At 46.4% G+C, this 18,940-nt stretch overlaps 1 long non-coding RNA gene across 1 annotated transcript; it reads left to right on the forward strand.

Annotated features, from left to right (window-relative positions):
- The first annotated feature begins 10,096 nt into the window (after positions 1 to 10,096).
- LOC144684164 (uncharacterized) lies at positions 10,097 to 18,384 on the forward strand. Its single transcript, XR_013577424.1, has 3 exons — positions 10,097 to 10,275; positions 15,353 to 15,489; positions 16,314 to 18,384. It is a non-coding gene; the product is annotated as an uncharacterized LOC144684164 (long non-coding RNA).
- The last annotated feature ends 556 nt before the right edge of the window (positions 18,385 to 18,940 follow it).

The following is an 18,940-nucleotide window of genomic DNA, read 5'->3' on the forward strand; positions in this document are numbered from 1 at the left end:
TTGATGATCCTCCAGCTGCAGTTGATGTTTGTCTCGGTGTGTGTCCCTGGGAACAGCCCGTAGAGCACAGAGTCCTGTGTCACAGAACTGCTCGGGATGAACCTCGACAGCAACCACTGCATCTCTCTCCAGACCTTCTTTGCAAAGGCACAATCCACAAGGAGGTGAACAACGGTCTCTTCCCCACCACAGCAACCTCGAGGGCAACGTGCCGAGGGGGTGAGACTCCTGGCGTGTAGGAAGGATCTGACGGGGAGGGCCTTTCTCACCACCAGCCAAGCCACGTCTTGGTGCTTGTTGGAAAGTTCTGGCGATGAGGCATTCTGCCAAATGACTTTGACAGTCTGCTCGGGGAACCATCCCACAGGATCCACCCTCTCCTTTTCCCTCAGGGCCTCTAAGACATTACGTGCTGACCACTGCCTGATGGACTTGTGGTCAAAGGTGTTTTTCTGCATAAATTTTTCAACGAGGGACAGGTGGTACGGCACGGTCCAACTACTTGGAGCGTTCCGCGGCAGCGTGGCCAGATCCATCCTTCGCAACACCGGGGACAGGTAGAACCTCAGCATGTAGTGACACTTGGTGTTTACGTACTGAGGGTCTACGCACCGCTTGATGCAGCCACACACAAAGGTGGCCATCAGTATGAGGGCGATGTTGGGCACGTTTTTTCCCCCTTTATCCAGAGGCTTGTACATCGCGTCCCTGCGGACACGATCCATTTTTGACCTCCAGATAAAGCGGAAGATGGCTCGAGTGATGGCCACCACGCAGGAGTGTGGAATGGGCCAGACCTGCGCCACGTACAGCAACAGCGAGAGTGCCTCACACCTGATGACCAAGTTCTTACCCGCAATGGAGAGGGAGCGTTGCTCCCACATGCCCAGTTTCCTTTTCACCATAGACACTCGCTCCTTCCAGTTTCTAACGCATGCCCCGGTCCCTCCGAACCATATCCCCAGCACCTTCAGGCCGTCAGCCCTGACAGTGAAGGGGACAAAGGATCGGTCAGCCCAGTTCCCAAAGAACATGGCCTCGCTCTTCCCACGATTTACGTTGGCTCCCGAGGCCAGTTCGAACTGGTCGCAGATGTGGATCAGTCTGCGCACCGACAGCGGATCCGAGCAGAAGACGGCGACATCATCCATGTACAGGGAGGCTTTTACCTGAGTGCCTCCACTGCCTGGGATCGTCACTCCTCTTATGCCCGGATCCTTCCTGATGGACTCGGCAAAGGGTTCTATGCAACACACGAAAAGAACAGGCGAGAGAGGACAGCCCTGCCTGACTCCAGATTTAATCGGAAAGCTATCTGTTTCCCACCCATTGATTGAGACTGCGCTACTGATGTTAGTGTAGAGCAGTTGGATACAATTTCGAATTCCCTCCCCAAACCCCATTTTGGAGAGCACATCCACCATGTAGGTGTGCGATATTCTGTCAAAGGCCTTCTCCTGATCCAAGCTGATGAGGCAGGTATCCACACCCCTGTCCTGTACATAGGCAATCATATCCCTGAGCAACGCGAGGCTGTCAGAGATCTTCCTGCCTGGCACAGTGCAGGTCTGGTCAGGGTGAATCACCAATTCCAGAGCGGATTTGACCCGATTGGCGATGACCTTGGACAGAATCTTATAGTCCACATTCAACAGTGAAATGGGTCGCCAATTTCTAATTTCCTCCCTTCCCCCCTTGTGCTTGTAGATGAGGGTGATGATGCCTTTCCTCATGGATTCTGACATGCTGCCGGCCAGGAGCATACTCTCGTACACTCCTAGCAGGTCTGGGCCGATCAAGTCCCACAGAGCCGAATACAACTCCGCCGGCAAGCTGTCGCTTCCGGGAGTCTTACTCTTCTCGAAGGACTCAAGGGCCTTAGTCAGTTCATCAGGAGTTAGCGGTTTGTCCAGGCTCTCCCGCGTACTGTCGTCTAAGACCTCCGTGATAGAGGACAGGAAGGACTGGGAGGCCGTGCTGTCCGTGGGCTTCACGTCATACAATCCGGCATAAAAGGATTTGCTGATCCTCAAAATGTCGGACCGTGATGACTTTACTGAGCCGTCTTCTTCCTTCAGGCTGCTGATCACAGAGCTCTCTCTGTGTACCTTTTGGAAGAAGAAACGTGAGCACGTCTCATCCTGCTCCACGGAGCTGACCCTGGAACGGAAGATGATCTTGGAGGCCTCCGAGGCAAAGTGCGAGGCTTGCTGGCTCTTCACCTCTTGGAGCTCCTCCTTGACATCGACCCCCATCGACTGCAGCCGGAGCAGATTCTGCATGTTTTTCTGGAGTCGGGACATTTCCCTCTGTTCCTTTCTAGCTTTCTGGGTGCCTTTGAGGATGAAAAACCTCTTAATGTTTCCCTTGATCGCTTCCCACCAGTGTGTCAGGGACTCAAAGAGGGGTTTCACGGTTCTCCAACCTTTGTAATCCCTCTTGAGCTCCTCAATGTTCTCTGGGGTCAGCAGTTGCACATTTAGCTTCCATGCCCCCCTGCCCACCCTCAGGTCCTTCTCCAAGTGGCAGTCCGCCAGTAGGAGGCAGTGGTCAGAGAAGAACACCGGCTTGACCTCGGTGGATCTGACTGTGAATGCACGGGACACAAACAGGAAGTCTATCCTGGAACGAATGGACCCATCTGGCCGCGACCAGGTGTATCTACGCTGCGCTCTGTCTGCAGGGTTGCTGAAGACGTCGTGCAGCTTGGCATCCTTAACTGTTTCCATCAGGGATCTGGACGTAGCGTCCAATCTGCTGTCGGCCCTGCTGAATCGTCCAGCCGCATCGATGATGCAGATGAAGTCACCGCTCAGAATGACCGGCCTGGAGGTCGCCAGCAGCAGTGGGAGCTGCTGAAAAACCTCCAGCCGCTCAGCCCCTTGTGACGGGCCATACACGTTAATTAACCGGAGTGGAGCGTTCTTGTACATTACATCTGCTACGAGGAGTCGCCCGCCCACCACCTCCTTAACCTCAGAGACGGTGAAGTTGCCTCCCCGCAGCAGAATACCCAGGCCGGAGGAACGAGAGTCATTTCCGCCCGACCAGATCGATGGCCCATGGGACCACCTTCGTGACCATTGCCTGTAGGAGCTGAGGTGCGGTATCGCACACTCCTGCAGAAACAACAGGTCAGCTTTGACCTTGGCAAGGTAGTCCAAGGTCGCAACACATCGCGTAGTAGATTTAATGCTACGCACATTTATGGATACAATCTTTAAACCCATTTTAAAGCATTTATTCTCCTACCAAACCCACTGTCTTTGAGAGTCCCAGACCTTTAGTCTGCTCCTTCATACCCGTAGTGAGCTCAAATTCCTTCACTTTGGATGGGCTGAGGTAGATCTCCTTGGCAGTGTTCTGCTCAGGTGGCATGTGGAGGTTCACGTAGGGAGCGGGTTTTGAGATGACCTTTGCTGGAGAAGCTTCTCCAAAACTCACCCCCTCTGGGGTGTTGCTGTTCCCGGCTTGGAGTGAAAAATACTTGCAGATCCACTGCTGCTCAATTAGCATCTGCAAAGCAGAAGTCCTAACTGAAGGACGAGGTGCTGTTCCTCGACACACCATATCACCAGAGTGATGGCCATGCTGACCAACATGGAACAGGCCAGACATCATTTTGGAGTTAACACTATGTACGGTAGTTTGAATGGGAAAAGGAAATACTTCAGAGATAGGGTGAATACAGACAAATTGGCAAGACACAAGCGAAATAATCTTTCCTTGCCGTAAGCCCTCAGTACGCAAACACCATGTGACTACACGTTGAGATTCTACATGTCCCCAGGTGTTGCGAAGGATGGGTCTGACCACATTGCTGCAGAACAGTCCAAATAGTTGGATCATGCCATACCACCTGTCCCTCGTGGAAAAGTTTATGCAGAAAAACACCTTTGACCACAAGTCCATCTGACAGTGTTCTGCATGTAACGTCTTCGAGGCCCTGCAGGAAAAGGAGATGGTGGATCCTGTCGGATGGTTCCCTGAGCAGACTGTCAAAGTCATTTGGCAGAATTCCTTATCGCCAGAACTTTCAAACAAGCACCAAGATGTAGCTTGGCAGGTGAGAAAGGCCCTCCTCATCAGATCCTTCCTACATGCCCAGAGTCTCACCCCCTCCGCACATTACCCTCAAAGTGGCTGTGGTGAGGAAGAGACTGTTGCCCACCTCCTTCTGGAATGTACCTTTACAAAGAAGGAATGGAGAGAGATGCAGTGGTTTTTGTCAAGGTTCACCCTGAACAGCTCCGTGACAAGGACTTTGTTCTCTACAGACTGTGCCCAGGGACACACGCTGAGATAAACATCAACTGCGGCTGGAGGATCATCAACTCGGTGAAAGATGCTCTTTAGTCTGCCCGAAACTTGTTGGTTTTCCAGTGCAAAGAGTTGTCCCCAACCGAGTTTTCCAGACTGGCACATTCCAAATCCAGGACTACGTGCTGAGGGACGCACTAAAACTTGGGGCAGCCACTGCAGGGGCGCAATGGAGAAAGGTCACTGTCTAAGACCTTTCAGCCATAGTACATCAAGGGGCTGGAAACTGTGTAGGACCCCTCAGGCTGCATGCCTGACATTGCATGTACTTTGCTAAAATCAAGAGTATTGAAATTGAATTGAGGCACCTCAGAGTGGAACATGCTGCATGAAGGGAAGTTGAATTCTATTGCACTTTCTGTAATTTTTCAATTTGAAGTGTTTTGCCCTCAGGCTGTTTGCTGACATGGAATGTATGTTGCAAAAATCAAGAGAATTACAATTGTATAGAGGCCTCTAGGAGTGGAACATACTATATGGAGACAAGTTGAATTTTATTGCACTTTCTGTCATTTTCAAGCTGAAATGTTTTGTAATGTGCTTTTACAAATTTTTTGGAAAAAAAATTATATAGCATCTTGCACATTCTCTGAACCTCGCAAAGTATTTCACCAACAACAAGTTACTTTTGAAGTGAAGTCAATGTTATTTATCAGCTGTAACCTCATGGCCCGGCATACCCACACTCTACCATTATCATTAAGCCAGGGGATCAACCCTGGTTCAGTGAAGAGTGCAGGAGGGCATGCCAGGAGCAGCACCAGGCATATCTAAAAATGAGGTGTCAACCTGGTGAAGCTATAACTCAGGACTAATTGTGTGCCAAACAGCATAAGCAGCAAGTGATAGACAGAGCTAAGCGATCCCACAACCAACGAATCAGATCTAAGCTCTGCAGTCCTGCCACAACCAGTCGTGGATGGTGGTGGATAATTAAATAACTCACTGGAGGAGGAGGCTCCGCAAATATCTCCATCCTCAATGATGGAGGAGCCCGGCACATCAGTGCAAAAGATAAGGCTGAAGCATTTGCTACAATCTTCATCCAGAAGTAGCACCGAGTGGATGATCCATCTCGGCCCCCTCCAGAGGTCCCCAGCATCACAGATGCCAGTCTTCAGCCAATTCGATTCACTCCACATGATATCAAAAAACGGCTGAAGGCACTGGATACTGCAAAGGCTATGGGCCCTGACAATATTCTGGCAATAGTACTGAAGACATGTGCTCCAGAACTTGCTGTGCCCCTAGCCAAGCTGTTCCAGTACAGCTACAACACTGGCATCTACCTGGCTGTGTGGAAAATTGCCCAGGTATGTCCTGTATACAAAAAGCAGGACAAATCCAATGTGGCCAATTACCACCCCATCAATCTACTTTCAATCATCAGTAAAGTAATGGAAGGGGCCATCAACAGTGCTATCATGCGGCATATGCTTAGCAATAACCTGCTCACTGATGCCCAGTTTGGGTTCCGCCAGGGCCACTCAGCTCCTGACCTCATTATAGCCTTGGCTCAAACATGAACAAAAGAGCTGAACTGCCGAGGTGAGTTAAGAATGACTGCCCTTGACATCAGGGCCGCATTTGACCGAGTGTCAAGGAGCCCTAGCAAAACTGAAGTCAAGGGGAATCAGGGGGAATACTCTCCGCTGGTTGGAGTCATACCTAGCACAGAGTAAGATGGTTGTGGTTGTTGGAGGTCAGTCATCTCAGCTCCAGGATATCACTGCAGGAGTTCCTCAGGGCAGTGTCCTAGGCCCAACCATCTTTAGCTCCTTCATCAATGACCTTCCTTCCAATTTAAGGTCAGAAAAGGGGATGTTCGCTGATGATTGCACAATGTTCAGCACCATTCGTCACTCCTCAGATAATGAAGCAGTCCATGTCCAAATGCAGCAAGACCTGGACAATATCCAGGCTTGGGCTGACAAGTGGCAAATAACATTTGCACCACACAAGTGTCAGGCAATGACCATCTCCAACAAGAGAGAATCCAACTATCGCCCCTTGATGTTCAATGGCATTACCATCACTATCAACATCCAGGGAGTTACCATTGACCAGAAACTGAACTGGACTAGCCATATAAATACTGTGGCTACAAGAGCAGGTCAGAGGCTAGGAATCGTGTAACTCACCTCTTGACTCCCCAAAGCCTGTCCACCATCCACAAGGCACATGTCAGGATTGTGATGGAATACTCCCCACTTGCCTGGATGACTACAACACTGAAGAAGCTGGACATTGTCCAGGACAAAGCAGCCCACTTGATTGGCACCACATCCACAAATATTCACTCCCTCCACCGCCAACTCACAGTGACAGCAGTGTGTACCATCTACAAGATGCACTGCAGGAATTCACCAAGGCTCCTTAGACAGCACCTTCCAAACCACAACCACTACCACCTAGAAGAAGAAGGACAGCAGATAAATGGGAACATCACCACCTGGAGGTTCCGCTCCAAGCCACTCACTATTCTGCCTCGGAAATATATCGCTGTTCCTTCACTGTCGCAGGGTCAAAATCCTGGAACTCCCTCCCTAACAGCACTGTGGGTGTACCTACACCACATGGACTGCAGAGGTTCAGGAAGGCAGCTCACCACCACCTTCTCAAGGGCAACTAGGGATGGGCACTAAATGCTGGCCCAGCCAGCGAAGTTCACATCCCGTGAATGAATTAAAAAAAATTTAGACAAACCTGGGAGCCTGTTTGCACACAGGAAGGTTGTGTGGCATTAATCATGGGCAGGACGGGGCCGTAAAATGCGGCGAGACATTCTAAACCTCATTGGCGTTGGTGGGAACGTAAAATCCACTGCTGTAAAATTTCGCCCCATGAGTTGAATACTAAATACCAAATAGAAATCAGTGAAGGATCACATACATTGTAATGGCTAAAATTAGGTTTGTGTTAACATTTTATTAGTGTTAACATTTACAACTACACTGTGTCTCCAGCCAACGCAAGATGACCATCAACACCCCTCTGCGTCTGTGCACTTGTCCGTGCATGTGCAGAAAACCTAAAGCTGAATCTTGTCGACACATGAAAATAGATGTACAAATTTAAATTGACACTCAGAATTTGAGGCTAGATAAAATATGATCTATATATTTAGCATTCTCATTGGATTTTTATAAAAATAGAACAGATTTCTTGTGTTCCTAACTTGGGCACATTGAATCATCCAGGTACAGAGCATCGAGAAAAATCAGGTGAGGAGGATCACACACCCATAAAGGAGCCAGCTAATTTCCCAACCCACTTTTAATATTTGTGGTTGCGTCCAGGTGATTCAGTAGCTTCAGAATCAGGAGCATGAAAATCTCTATTGCATTGTAAAGGGAATTTGAAGTCCCCAGACTCTATGTACATGCCAACTTGCTTGAAGTGGGTGCACGCCATAGAAAAAGATAAAGCTAAAGGAAATTACCTAGGGGAAAATGCATATTGTATTTTGCGCTGAATAAAATAGCCCTTTCTGGTTCCAAAATCTGAAAAGAAACAAGAAACTAAATGGAGAGGACAAGTATCACACTGAGGCTGGCGGAATGAGTAGAGTTCTGATCTCTATTGCTCGCAGTGACATCATGGAGTGAAATGATACAACTGTGCATGCATCATGTTGGCAGCAAACACAGCCTTACAACTAATAGAATGAATCCAATTTTCACTTCTTTTATTAAATTAAGATTATTTTGATTTGTAAGCAGATTAGTTACATAGGAATATGGAGAGTGAAGCAACCTCTTGAGCCTGTTCTGTCATTCAGTTGGATCATGACTGATCTGTAGACCTTGAAGAGCAATTCATTTTTAAAAGCAATTCAACAGTCACAAAAGAATTACTCCTCTTGGTATTTGAGTGATTTATACAGATGAGAACTTTCTTGGTAAAATTGTCGACAGGTAGAATCTCACTCTCCTCCCCCAGACTTATGACAGGAAATTTTTGATGTCAGCAAAGCAATGGATTCCTAGACCATGCACAAAGTAAACTGTTCACTGGTATAACTTTCACCAATTATTTGCATGAAGATCACATTTGTGAGATTTCTACCCTGGTTATCGTAGCCCGTGCTCTACACCTATTTGATAGCTATCTGATCTAATTATGTACAATGCTGTCTATTTTCTCAATGTATTTAAAATAATGGATCTAATAACCAATGTTCATGGTGTCAGCTTGGCTCAATGTTAGCACTCCTGAGCTCAACTCAGAATATCAAGGATTCAATCTCTATTCCATGGCTTGGGCACAAATCTTACATTGACACTTCAATGCAATAATGTGGCAATTGTGCATTGTCAGAGTGAACATAAGAAATAAGAGTAGGAGTTGACCATTCAGCCCTTCCAGTCTGTTCCACCTCTCAACACGATCATGGCTGATCTTGTGCTTCAACTCCACTTTTCCACCTGACCCTCATATCCTTTGGTTCCCTGAGAGACCAAAAATCTGCCTATCCTGGCCTTAAATATACTCAGCAATGGAGCATACAAATTCCAAAGCTTCACAACCCTCTAAGTGAAGACATTTCTCCTCATCTCAGTCCTAAATGTTCAACCCCTTATCCTGAGACTATGCCTCCATGATCTAGATTACCCAGCCATGGAAAAACAACAAGGTTCAGGGTACCTTGTTACCCAATATACTCAGCCTCTCATCATAGGACACCCCCCTCATCCCAGGAACCAATCTAGTATGTAGAAGAGATGATAAGCTGAGTCCCTTTCTGCCTTTCCATGTATATTGCAGATGCTATGACATTGTTTGAAGAACAATCAATTTTTTGAGTACATCTATTCCTCAACCACCATGAGATAAACTGATTAATTGGTCATTGTCTAATTGCTGTTTGTGGGACCTTGTTGTGCACAAATTGTCTGCTACATTTTCCTCTATAGCAACAGTTGAAGCACCCCACATACTGAGAACATGATAAAATTTCACATTCAGTTTGAGGGTGAGAAATTTCGGTCTGAAACTAGTGTCTTAAACTTTAATAAAGGTAATTACAAGGTTATGAAGATAGAGTTGGCTATAATTTAATGGGAAAATAGCTTAAAAGGTAAGATAGTAGAGAAGCGGTGGCAGACATTTAAGGTGATATTTCATAACTTTCAATCGAGATATACTCAAGCCTCCCATCATATTAATATATCATTGTAACCATATTTCATTGTAACCCTCTATTCCCTTCTCCCTCATATGCTTGCCTAGCTTCCCCTTAAATGCATCTATACTATTCACTTCAACCACTCCCTGTGGTAGCCAGTCCTACAACCTCACAACTCTTTGGCTGAAGAAAGTTTCTTCTGAAAAATTCCATGTTGGATTTCTTGGTGACTACCTTCCATTGATGGTTCCTAGTTGTGCTCTACCCCACAAGAGGAAACATTGTCTCCCTATCCACTCTATCAAAATCTTTCATAACTTTTGAAGATCTCTATTAGGTCACCCCTCAGCTTTCGTTTTTCAAGAGAAAAGAGACCCAGTCGGTCCATCCTTTCCTGATAATACACACCTACACTTACTTAAAAGCAAGGTAGGAAAGGGATAATTTTCAAACTGGAGTCGTTTCAGTTGAGGTCTGGGTAGAGTTGGCTTCTGAACTATTACAATTAATTAATAACAGCAACAGCAAAACGGAGAGTTAGCATGGTTTGGCCCCCCAACCCCATATAACTGAGCAGCTCTCGTGTGTTAAGGAGCAGTACTGGGAGGCGGCCATAGGGGGAGCTGAAGCAGGAGGGAGGGTCGCGTTAGGAGCTGGCGCTGGGGGAGGTGCGCGCGCCCCGCGCTCCCAGCGCCGCCGCAGCCCCGGGACCGCGTGTCCCTTCCTGGCCGCGACGCCAAATTCGACACGCGCAACAAAACAAAAAAAATCATCTTATTGAAATAGAAATTCTGAAACGGTGGCCGGGTGGAAAAGCTAGGAAAGAGGTAAATTCAATCAATCCATCCATATCTAACCGGGACTCCCTAAAAAAACAAAACCTTACAAAAAGCCGCGGGTCCCCAACCGACGGTTGGAGAGAATCCAAAATGGCGGCGGGACCATGGGTTATGATAGAGAGAGAGAGAGACACCGGGGGTTAGGGTAGAGAGAGAGAGACACCGGGGGTTAGGGTAGAGAGAGAGAGACACCGGGGGTTAGGGTAGAGAGAGAGAGACACCGGGGGTTAGGGTAGAGAGAGAGAGACACCGGGGGTTATGATAGAGAGAGAGAGAGAGAGAGAGACACCGGGGGTTATGATAGAGAGAGAGAGAGAGAGAGACACCGGGGGTTATGATACAGAGAGAGAGAGAGAGAGACACCGGGGGTTATGATAGAGAGAGAGAGAGAGAGACACCGGGGGTTAGGGTAGAGAGAGAGAGAGACACCGGGAGTTAGGGTAGAGAGAGAGACACCGGGGGTTAGGGTAGAGAGAGAGAAAGGCACTGGGGGTTAGGGTAGAGAGAGAGACACCGGGGGTTAGGGTAGAGAGAGAGAGAGACACCGGGGGTTAGGGTAGAGAGAGAGAGAGACACTGGGGGTTAGGGTAGAGAGAGAGAGAGACACTGGGGGTTAGGGTAGAGAGAGAGAGAGACACCGGGGCTTGGGGTAGAGAGAGAGAGACACCGGGGGTTAGGGTAGAGAGAGAGAGACATTGGGGGTTAGGGTAGAGAGAGAGAGAGTGAGAGACACTGGGCGTTAGGGTATAGAGAAAGAGAGACACCGGGGGTTAGGGTAGAGAGAGAGAGAGAGAGAGACACCGGGGGTTAGGGTAGAGAGAGAGAGAGAGACACCGGGGCTTAGGGTAGAGAGAGATACACCGGAGGTTAGGGTAGAGAGAGAGAGACACGGGGGTTAGGGTAGAGAGAGAGACACCGGGGGTTAGGGTAGAGAGAGAGAGAGAGACACCGGGGGTTAGGGTAGAGAGAGATAGACACCGGGGGTTAGGGTAGAGAGAGAGAGAGAGAGACACTGGGGGTTAGGGTAGAGAGAGAGAGACACCGGGGGTTAGGGTAGAGAGAGAGAGAGACACCGGGGGTTAAGGTAGAGAGAGAGACACCGGGGGTTAGGGTAGAGAGAGAGACACCGGGGGTTAGGGTAGAGAGAGACACCGGGGATTAGGGTAGAGAAAGAGAGAGAAACCGGGGGTTAGGGTAGAGAGAGACATCGGGGGTTAGGGTAGAGGGAGAGAGAGACACCGGGGGTTAGGGTAGAGGGAGAGAGAGAGACACCGGGGATTAGGGTAGAGAGAGAGACACCGGGGGTTAGGGTAGAGAGAGAGACACCGGGGGTTAGGGTAGAGAGAGAGAGGCACCGGGGGTTAGGAGAGAGAGAGAGAGAGACACCGGGCGTTAGGGTAGAGAGAGAGACACCGGGGATTAGGGTAGAGAGAGAGAGGGACCCCGGGGGGTCAGGGTAGAGAGGGATAGACACACAGGGGGGTTAGGGTAGAGAGAGAGAGAGACATCGGGGGTTATGGTAGAGAGAGAGAGACACCGGGGGTTAGGGTAGAGGGAGAGAGACACTGGGGTTTAGGGTAGAGAGAGACACAGGGGCTAGGGTAGAGAGAGAGAGAGACACAGGCTAGGGTAGAGAGAGAGAGAGACACAGGCTAGGGTAGAGAGAGAGAGAGACACGAGGGTTAGGGTAGAGAGAGAGAGAGACACCGGGGGTTAGGGTAGAGAGAGAGACACCGGGGGTTAGGGTAGAGGGAGAGAGACACAGGGGTTAGGGTAGAGAAAGAGAGACATGGGGGTTAGGGTAGAGGGAGAGAGACACTGGGGGTTAGGGTAGAGAGGGGGAGACACGGGGGTTAGGATAGAGAGAGACACCGGGGGTTAGGGTAGAGAGAGAGAGACACAGGGGTTAGGGTAGAGAGGGAGAGACACTGGGAGGTTAGGGTAGAGGGAGAGAGACACTGGGGGTTAGGGTAGAGAGAGAGAGAGACACCGGGGGTTAGGGTAGAGAGAGAGAGACACCGGGCTTAGGGTAGAGAGAGAGAGAGACACCGGGGGTTAAGGTAGAGAGAGAGACACCGGGGGTTAGGGTAGAGAGAGAGATACCGGGGGTTAGGGTAGAGAGAGAGAGACACCGGGGGTTAGGGTCAGGGTGACGAAGTAGGAGCAGTGCAGAAGATTTTGGAGAGGAGAAGGGATCTCAAAGTGCCAGAAGGTCCCAGGGTGGGGCATGGGGTGGGGGTAGCATTAAAAATCATTCTCAGTTACCCATTTGCAGAGTTTCAGTACTTTTAGGGTTACAATCAATTTGCACCTGTCTCAGGCTGTTGACATTAAACTAGGTCTGGGTTCTCTGATGATTTGGGATTTCCCCCACAATGAGGTGGTAGTGCCAAGAACAGTAAAAACGCTCGCAGTATTCAAACTAGTAAGTATTTATTAACACAGAGCATTGAGTTATCTGGGCTGTGAGCTAGAACTGTTGTTCTTCTACTCTGCACTGTGCTATTTAAAAAACCCTCACTTTTTAAAATTCATTCATGGGGTGTGGGTGTCGCTGGCTAGGCCAGCATTTATTGTCCGTCGCTAATTGCCCTTGAGAAGGTGGTGGTGAGCTGCCTTTTTGAACTGCTCCAGTCCATGTGGTGCAGGTGCACCCACAGTGCTATTAGGGAAGGAGTTCCAGGATTTTGACCCAGCAACAGTGAAGGAACGGCAATATATTTCCAAGTCAGGATTGTGTGTGGCTTGGCGGGGAACTTCCAGGTGATGGTGTTCCCATGCATCTACTGCCCTTGTCCTTCTAGATTTCAAGTTCTTCTATTTATCCATGTAACTGTAATCCCTCATCCCTGGAATAATTCTCATGAATCCTTGCTGCACACTTCCCTGAGCCTTCACACCCTTTCTAAAGTGGGGGCCCAGAATTGAACACAATAGTCGAGATGAAGCAGTGTTTTATACAGGTTCATCATAACTTTCTTGCTTTTGTACTCTATGCTTCTATTTATAAAGCCCAGGACCCTGTATACCTTATTAACCACCTTCTCAACCTGCCTTGCCATTTTCAACCATTTGAGCACATATACCCCCAGGTCCCTCTGCTTCTGCACCCCGTTTAGAATCGTATCCTTTATTTTATATTGCCTCTACTTGTTCTTCCAACCAAAATACATCACTTTGCAATTTGCTGCGTTAAATTTGAATTGCCACCAGTCGCCCCATTCCTTCAGCCAGTCTATGTCCTCTTGAAGTCTGTCAGTCTCCTCCACACAGTTCATCACTTGTGCTTGCACACCCAGGTCAAGGTCATTAATATAAATCAAGAAAAGCAGTGGTCCTAATACCTACCTCTGGGGAACACCACTGTTTACCTTCCTCCAGTCCAAAAAATAACAGTTCACCTCTCTCTGTTACCTGTCACTCGGCGAATTTTGTATCCATGTTGCTCCTGTCCCTTTTATTCTGTGGGTTGTAGCTCTGCTGACAATCCTGATAACGTGGCACTGTATCAAAAGCCTTTTGGAAGTCCATGTACACCACATCAACCACATTACTCTCATCAACTCTCTCTGTTACCTCATCAAAAACTCAATTTAGTTAGCTAATTATGATCTGCCCTTAACAAATCCTTCCTAGCTTTCCTTAATGTATCCACATTTGGCCAAGTGCCTGTTAATTTTGTCCCAGATTATCATTTTTAAATGCTTCCCCACCACCGAGGTCAAACTGACTGGACTAGTTGCTGGGCCTATCCTTACACCGTTATCCTTAACATAGAATGGAAGGAAAGGAAAAGAAAAAGAAAGAACAAGCTTTTGTTTCTACAGGGTCTCTCACAGCTGCAGGATGTCCCAAAGTGCTTTACAGACAATTAAGTACTTTTGAAGTGTAGTCACTGTTGTAAATATAGAGAATATGACAGTCAATTTGTGGACAAGTTCCCACAAACAACAATGTGACAATGACCAGTAATCTTTTTGTGACATTGACTGGGAGATAAATGTTGGCCATGACACCCAGGGATCTCTCTAAAAGGGCAATCCATTTGAGAGGGCAGATGGAGCCTCAGCTTAATGTATCATTTGAAAGATGGCACCTCCATTTAGAAGCTCCATCAATGTAATGCTTAAATAGAAAGGATTAGAATTCTAATCAGACTGGATTAAATGCCCAAACCTTTAGAGTGGGATTTGAACACATAATTTCCTGACTCAGGCCAATCATGACTAAATGAGTATTCATGAGATTCAGTCTCTTTCCAGGATTTTTCCCGCTGAATTGTAGCTTTAATGGGCAGTCTTGGTTCAGTGGTGACACTCCGAGCCCAACCAAAACCCCCACCATGCACTGTGTTTCCACCTCTGCCCCAGCTGCTGTTCCATTCTTCCTACTTTTTCTTGCCTTGCTCATGCCTCATTGCCAGCCTGTTCCATTTCTCCATCTCTGCAGCTCTGCATGCTGTCATAGTTCAAACCTCCTCCTTCCTGCTCCTTTGCTCCTGTCACTTACTTTTCCACTGTTTTGGTCTTCTTCCACTCACCTGCCTTCACTTTGATCCCTTGACACCTAATGCTCCTGATTTCCATCTTTCTCCTTTGATTTCAACCTCTTCTCACTGCCTTATTGTTTTTCTGGTTCCTGTGTCTGTTTCACTTCCAGGCCCCAGACCTGTTGTTGAGCCTTGGTTCTTTTCTACTTCCTGCTGCTGTGTTAAAATTCTGCTATACATGAAACACGTAGGAACAGGAGTAAGCCACTTAGCCCCTCGAGTCTGTTCCTCCATTCAGTGAGATCATGGCCCATCTGTGACCGAAATCCTCATAACTTTCAATACCTTTGGTTAACAAAAGCCTGCCAGTCAATCTCAGATTTAAACTGACCTAGCATCAACTACTATTTGCAGGAGAGTTTCAGATGTGTCGCTGATCTACTTTCAATATCAAAGACATTTATGAAGCAAAATGCAGTGTTTTCTTTACATCTTCATATAAAAATTCAAGATATCAGGCATTAACTGTGAATTAATTTTATACTGAGTTCCTACTTTTTATTTGACTTTTCTTAGGATGTCTCACCTGGTACTGCTCCCTGTACCCTGCCCCGTACAACTTGGTACAGTGAAAGCTGATACATCAGGGTCGCAGTTGCATCAATTTGTTAGAGAGGGCAACCACACCAAAGTGAAAAAAGTCCTAAAGAAAGGTGGGAATCTTGTATTTGAGGATTCTGTATTAAGATTAGGCTTGGACTTCAGATTTACTGTATAACTTTAGTGAGTTTATTATTTTTATTAAGAAAGACATGGACTTAGTATTATGCTGTCTCTGTAAATATCTTTGTATATCCCCACACCTAACTGCTCAATAATAAGCATATGAAACAATGATCATAGAATCATAAAATATTACATTGCAAAAAAACGCTGTTTGCCCATCAAGTTTGCACTACTGTTATTCTCCCATTGGGCAACCTGGCTGTCACATGCCTACTCCCTTGCCATAAACTTTAATTTTTCTCTTGTTTAATCATGAAAACTAGTTCCCTTTTGAAATAAATTATGGACTATGCTTCACTGCAAGTATAGATAATGCAAAATAGAAGTTGATTAATTTGGTCAGTTATTAGTCATTTGCAACTGCCATGACCACGGATCCTATCTCCAAATTACTTATGGACATATTAAAATTTTAAGTAAGACATGTGCTTTTTAAAAAAAGGACATGCAAGCAAAAGCTGGCTGAAACTGTAAAGTAACCCCTTGCTGGAAAATTCCTATGTGGATTACTTGACCAACTAGTTCAGAGAAAACAGAATGTCGCACCTAAAAGATACGACACAGCCTATTTCAGACAGAGGCTCGTCAAAGGAAAAGATACAAACAAACTGAACTGTAATCTTTTGTGGTTACTGAGATAATGGAAAATTATTACCATCTCAGCCGAAACCACCTCCTGTCGAGTTATATCCCAGACTGAGTTGAAAATAAAACTGATCTGGGCGAAAGACATGTTTGTTTTTCCCTTCAGGAATACACAAGGAAGGGGGTTTAAAAAAGCCAACTGCAATCCTAATTCTGTGTGCTAGCCTGGTGTTCTGTTCTGGTGTGTGTGTGCTGTGAAGGTCACAGCTGAAGAACATCGACTTGGCATCCCTGCTCTTGCAGATAAAAAAACTTTCTCTTGATGGCTGGAAGCAAGCCGCCAGTCAGCAAAGCCACAGTCGAAAAGGAAACAGGAGAACTCCTTTCAGCTAACCTGCAGAACCAAGAACCTCCAAACCAACTGCTCAACTGCCAAAGTCAGCACTACCGGAATCACCCCAACTTAATGGCCGCAACATTTCACAAGTTGTTCCTCACAGACAAGCCAAAGGACTGATTCATACATCTTTTTAATTTTTATTTTGGACTCAATTCCTCATTTCTAATCTGTGTTGTGATTTTATTATTTTATGTCACGTTTAGTAACTAATAGCTCATTCTTTCTTTGACTCAAGACAGCCTGGTTAAATTGGCTCCTTTTAAAACGCAAATACGTTTGGACCGGGAAAAGGTATCTGTGAGGGAAGGGATCCTTTTCAAATTAACCTTGTTGTGACCAACCGAGGGGGTTGAATAAAGAAAAGGAGCCAGTTCACCCCTCTTCACCCAGGAGCATAACAATTTTGGGTACCTCGTCTGGGATCATAACAAATTGGGGGAATCTCACCTGCAGACCGGTCATAACACAACATTTTAAACAATATAACTTCCCTAATAGTTTGATTGGTAAAGTCAGTGTAACTAAACTATACATACCCAGAAAATTGTTGATTTAATCCTGGTTGATTCTGAATTAACTTGGCGCAATAGGGATAATGCAATTTTTTGTGGAAAATCAGCCAGGATCCCTGCTGTTGATTCTTATCTTGCTGGGAAGGAACAACTTGTATATATACAGTTCCTTTAAGCTGTTTCTGTTGGCATTACAGACGAACAACCATATTCCACCAACAATTTTTTATGAATATGGTTAACAATGTAATATTGACCAGGCAATACATTTTTGGGATGTTGAATGAGGGATAGATATTGGCCAGGGCACCAGGGATACCTCCCCTCCTCTTCTTCGAAATTGTGCCATGGACCTTTTACCTCCACCTGAGCAGGCAGCTGGAACTCAGTTTAACATCTCATCAAAAGACAGCTCTTCCAACATTGCAGTGCTTCCTCAAGTACTGTACTGGAGTGGCAGCCTTGATTTTATGTGCTCAATCCCTGGAGTGGGACTTTAACCCAGAACCTTGTGGTTCATATGAAGATATGAACAAGGAGCAGTTAAAGGCCATTCAGCCCCTCGAGCCTGCTCCGTCATTTAATAAGATCATGGCTGATCTGATAGTAACCTTAAATCTGCATCCCACCTACCTCTGAAAGCCTATCATCCCCTTGCATACCAAGAATCTTTCTACCTCTGCCTTAAAAATATTCAAAGACTCTGCTTCCACCACCTTTTCAGGAAGAGAGTTCCAAAGACTTAAGACCCCCTGAGTGAAAAGATTTCGCCTCATCTTTGTTTTAAATAGGTGACCCCCTCATTTTTAAACAGTGACTCCTAGTTCTATATTCTCCCACAAGAGGAGACATCCTCTTCACATCCACCCTGTCAAGACCTCTCAGTATCTTATGTGTTTCAATCAAGTCGCCTCCTACTCTTCTAAACTCCAGCGGATAGAAGCCAACTCAGTCCAACCTTTCCTCATAAGACAATCCACCCATTCCAGATATTAGTCTGGTAAACCTTCCCTGAACTGCTTCCAACGCATTTACACCCTTCCTTAAGCAAGGTGACCAATACTGAACAACAGTAATCCAAATGTGGTCTCACCAATGCCCTGTACAACTGAAGCATAACCTCCCTATTTTTGTATTCAATTCCCCTTGCAATAAATGATAACATTCAAATAGCTTTCCTAATTACTTGCTGTACCTGCATACTAGCCTTTTGTGATTCATGCATTAGGACACTCAGATCCCTCTGCACCTCTGAGCTCTGCAATATCTCACCATTTAGATAATATGATTATTTTATTCTTCCTACCAAAATGGACAATTTCAAATTTCCCACATTATACTCCATTTGCCAGATCTTTGCCCACTCACTTAACCTATCTATATATTTTTGTAGCTTCCATATGTCCTACTCACAACTTACTTTCCTACCTATCTTTGTGTCATCAGCAGATTTGGCAACTATCCCATCCATCCCTTCATTTAAGTCATTTATACAAATTGTAAACAGCCGAGGTCCCAGCACTGATCCCTGTGGCACACCACTCATTACATCATGTCAACCTGAAAAAGACCCATTTGTGCCTAGTCTCTGCTTCCTGTTAGCCAGCCAATCTTCTATCCATATCAATATGTTATCCCCATATCATGAGCTTTTATTTTGCATAATAACCTTTGACGTGGCAATTTACCAAATGCCTTCTGGAAATCTTAAGTACAGTACATTCACTGGCTCCCCTTTATCCACAGCACGTTACTTCCTCAAAGAACTCCAATAAGTTGGTTAAACATGATTTCCCCTTCACAAAACCATGCTGACTCTGCTTGATGACCTTGAGCTTATCCAAGTGCCTTGCTATAACGTATTTAATAATAGCTTCTAAC

Source organism: Cetorhinus maximus, chromosome 9 (genome assembly GCF_964194155.1).
Source record: "Cetorhinus maximus chromosome 9, sCetMax3.hap1.1, whole genome shotgun sequence".
Taxonomy (NCBI): domain Eukaryota; kingdom Metazoa; phylum Chordata; class Chondrichthyes; order Lamniformes; family Cetorhinidae; genus Cetorhinus; species Cetorhinus maximus.